This window comes from Myotis davidii, unplaced genomic scaffold (genome assembly GCF_000327345.1).
Source record: "Myotis davidii unplaced genomic scaffold, ASM32734v1 scaffold515, whole genome shotgun sequence".
NCBI lineage: Eukaryota > Metazoa > Chordata > Mammalia > Chiroptera > Vespertilionidae > Myotis > Myotis davidii.
Genome location: NW_006286242.1, coordinates 510,533 through 515,094, shown reverse-complemented (window position 1 = coordinate 515,094; position 4,562 = coordinate 510,533).

Genomic DNA, 4,562 nt, shown 5'->3' with positions numbered 1-4,562 from the left:
ACCAGCTGGGAGAGGCTGCAGGAAGGACTGGAGAGAGAGGAGCGGCACCCACTGCTGATGGGCCCACGACTAAGGCCTCCAGGATGTTCCAAACCCTGTGCTGGAAGCGGCCCAGGAAACAGCTCCTGTTGCCCTCCACGCTGGAAACACCGCCATTTGCGGGACTGGGTGGTCTCCCGTGAAGTGCAAATCCCCCCAGGAAGGGGCACTCAGAGTTTAGAGACTGGTGGCCTCTAGGACAGGAGCCCCTGGGGTGCTGACAAGCAAGAGAAAGACAGGAGAAAGAGGAGACAGCTGCCATATTTTTCCTTCTTCACAATTATGCCCTGGGCAGCCTGGAGAGCAAATCTTTCCCTTAGACCTGACTTCCACTTGCCTGTGAGCGCCCTGAAAGACAGCCCAGATTTATTTAAAAGGCCAGGATGATTTATAAAGCGGTGGAAGGGCAGGTGGGGAAGTAGCCGCTCAGGCAGGCTCGGAATAAGATGGAGGCAGCCCCACCCCGCAGCTGCTGCAGGTTCTGCTTCCAACCTGCAGGACTGGGGCCCATCTCCAAGGGAGGCTGGAGACGGATGAGGGGCCCCCAGCAAGGCAGAGGGCCGCCTGCCTGGACATCACCCAAATGCCAGGGAAAGAAACAGCACCCGCACCCCCATTACTGCTGGGCGGTGGCGGCGCTGCGGGAAAGCTGCTCCGAGTGCTCTGATCATTGCTAGGAAGGAAGACAGAGAATATTGAATTTCTGATTAGGCCTGCTGCCTGATACTCATCAGCCCAGCTCTGATTACTCACAGCCATGGATCATTTTTATGGCTGGTGAATAAATGATTATTATCTACATAATATCACTTCCGCCAAAAGGGCGGGCCTGTGCTGACTCCAGTGCCACCGGAGGGGGTGGGGGAGGGGTGGGCACAGCAGCCTTCCTGCTCCAAGAGGCGGCCAGGGCAGACCCGACCTGACACAGGGAGTGCAGACAGCCAGGCCTCGCTCCTTCCGCCTGGCCAGGGGCTGGGCTTGGGGAGAAAGGGGAAGGTGGGGAGGGGTGAGGTGCTTTCCTGTGGCCTGTCACTGGCAGGAGCCCCTCTCTGAGCCATCATGGCTCTGCCCATACTAAGCAGGGTGCTCTGCTAGGAGGAAGGAACAAAAATCCTTGTCTGAACCCCAGGTTTCTCCAACAGAAGCCAGGGCCCTCCTAGCAGGGCTCCAATCAGCCTGCAGGGCAGAGGCAGGGCCTCCTCTGGGTTGAGCTGAAGCGAAAGGGGCTGCTCCTCTGTTTGATAAACAAATGGGCAGGCACACTCCTAAATGGGTTTCTGTCACAGCAGTTTCTTGTCCTGCTGTCCCTCGGGACACCCTCTCTAGACCCAAGGGCAGCAAAAGCTGCAGGCTGCCCGGTGGCCAGATAATGCAGGCACCGTGTTGCAATCACATTTAATTTTCTTCAGCTGTCACGTCTCATGGGGCCTCAGCCTTTGGAAGACTCATGGTCCCCTTCTGTGTGCCAAATAGCCCTAACTCCTACGTCTGCGACCGGCTGTCAATTAGCCGATGAAGTCAGAGATTGGCCTGCCAGCCACCTGGCAACCATCCTGGGCGTCTTCACTCTCCCTTCCTTAGTATACAATTTCAGCCTCAGGATTCCCAGTGGACAACTTTATACAAAGAAAAGACCCAGGTGGGGGCCTCCAAGGCCAAGACCAACTCCGTAGGCCCTGGCACCCTCTGGGATGGGTGCTGGCCCTAAACAAAAGCAGGGATTCCTGGTCCTCGCGGCCCCTCCCCACCAGCAGCTTCCTTCCTCTGGTTTTGTAATCTCTGCTAATTGCCAGGCACTTTCCATTGTGACTTCATCGTGGACATAAGGCTCTGTCAGTTCAGTGAGTGGGGAATGAGCCAAATATTTTCTGATCAACTTCATCCCCCAGTACACTCAGGGCTGCTGGGCACAAACAGGCCTTTCTTTCCCAGCTGCCGTCCTGGCTCCTGATGAGCCCAGGCGCCCTCTGCCGGCGGTAGGCCTCCAAGCACTCGGCACCTGGCCTCAGGAGCTGGGGAAGTAAACTCAGCAAGTTAACAGGCCTTCGTGACATTCCCAAATAACTGTAAGGGAAAATTAAGACAGAATTTGTCCATCTGGTCATACTTAATTTGGTAACACCTACTTTCATAAGCTGAGCTACCAGCACCCTGGTTGTCCCTGTGTTTTGTGTACACAGTTAGGATGTATTCTCAGTGAGGAGCCACCTTGCCCTGCCTGGCACATGGCACAACTTCTCCCCATGCTTCAATGAGCTTTCCTTTTATGCGGATTTTCTGTTTGCTTCTTCACTCAGGGCTCTTCCTGAGATCCGACATTGAACTTGGAGTTTGAGCCACAGCAGCTGTAAATGTTTCTGAATAAACGTATGAAGCACTCAGTGAGTGGTTTGTCTCTATGTGGGAGAAAGGTCTGGTCTACTGAAATATTGAAAGAATTAAAAAGGCACTGGGTTAGTCACCAATTTCTGTCAAAAGTTGTCCAACCTGGTTGGTACCTTCCACACAGACTACCAGTCACCACTGCCTGACCTCCGTTAGCAGCCCGCCAGAATCTGTAAGCTGGATATTCTAAGAACATCTTCTTGAACACCCATCATTTGTAATCTCACAGGTAGACAGGGTACAAGCATATAAGCACCAATTCAGGACATGCAAAATAAAAATAGATCAATGACCCAAACAGTGTTTTTCTTTTCTTTCCTTTCCTTTCCTTTTTTTGTTTTGTTGCCTCAGCTGGATTTCCTGAGGAGTAGGAGTGACAAAGCTGTGAGCCTTTGCCTCTCACTCAGGAAATCCTGACTCCCCACATGGCGGTGGGAGCAAACAGCCTACAGTGGGAAGGGGCCTATTCAAAGGTCCCTTTGCCTGTTGTCATTGGGAGACTGGGGGAGAAGGACAATGGTTTCTGTGGTAATTGGCCTGTCTTAAACGGAAATAATTAGCCACAACTTCTGAGCTGAGTGAGGCTCAGTGCCACTGGCTGGCCCTGGTCAGTGCCAGGCACGCAGGGGCCCCGTCCACCTAATCCTCACCAAGGTCGTGAGGATTGCCCTGGGGACCCAGCTAAAACAGGCCAGTTGTCAGAACTACCAGTGGTAGCCAGAGAAGGCCCCCCCCTCAGGGCACGGGGACCCTGTTGTTGCAAGTAGGCCTGATCACACCAGCCTGCCTGCACCTCCCTCAACTCTCCACCCTGTGGGGACCAGCTGGCTGGCCTTTAGAGCCTGACTTCTTCTGGTATCAGGTCCAAACTCCTCTGGTGGTTCCGAGGCCTGCCTCCCGGACCAACACCCCGTTCAGCTGTCTTTGACCCTCTCTGTCCTCTGAGTGCCCCAGGCAGTCCTCCTCCTGGCCTTTGCCTCAAGTTTCCTCAGCAGCCATACCTCACATGGTCTTTCCTCCGTCCAATCTCCCATTTAGCCTGGAGTGCCCAGGCCACAGCCTACCTCCTTTCCTAATGAGGAGCCTCATCTCAAATGAAATCTGATGGTGCTTAAGTATTTTTGTTTTTGTTGGTGTTTTTGTTTCTGTAACTCTGTAATAAATCCTTTTGGAGAGGTGCTGTGGTGATAGAGGATGAGCCACTTGTAGGCAGAGAGCCTCCTGGGCACTAGTTCTGGATCCATTCTCTTCATTAGTCCTTTGACAAATTACCCCACCTCAGTGGATCTCAACTGGGGGGCCATTTTGCCCCTCATGAGCTATTTGGCAGTATGAAGAGTTTTTGTTGTTTTTGTTAATCCTCACCTGAGGATATTTCCCCCCTCTCCCCCCCCCCCCCCCTTTTCTCAAAAGTATTTTTCCGTTGTTTTTTAAAGAGAGTGGAAGGGAAGGGGAGAGACAGAGAGAAACATTGATGTGAGAGAGACACATTGATTGGTTGCCTTCCTCACTCGCCCTGACAGGGGCCGAGGATTGAGATACGTGCTTTTGATGGGGCATCAAACCCGTGACTCTTCTGTCTGTGGGCTGACGCTCTAACTACTGAGCCAAACCGGCTAGGGATGGAGACTTTTTTGGTTGTTACAACCGGGATGGTGCTATTGGCCTCTGTTGGGTGGAGGCCAGGGATGCTGCTAAACCTGCTACAATGCACAGGCCAGGCCCCAACAAAGAATTATCTGGCCCCAAAAGTCAATAGTGGCAAACAGTGAGAAACAGTGCTCCACCTCTGTCTCCTCACCTGTAAAAGAGGAAGGTTGTGAAAAAACAAATGCACTGACATGATTTGTGTGAAAGCAGAAGAAACTGTGAATAGTGTGACTGCTATTTATAATATGCTCTCCACACCCCTACTTCAGTGTTTCTTTCTGCAAAGTAGGGATGGTGTGAGGATAACAGCCAACATAGAGTGGATGCTTATTGTGGATTATCTCATTGGATCCCGTGGAAACCCACCTGCATGGGTACTAGTGTAGTTCCCAGAAGAGAACACAGATGCTGACAGCCACCAAGGGGACATGCTCAGTGGTGGGGCTGGGACCTCTGGGCTCACACGCTAATCACTGGTCTCATTGCCT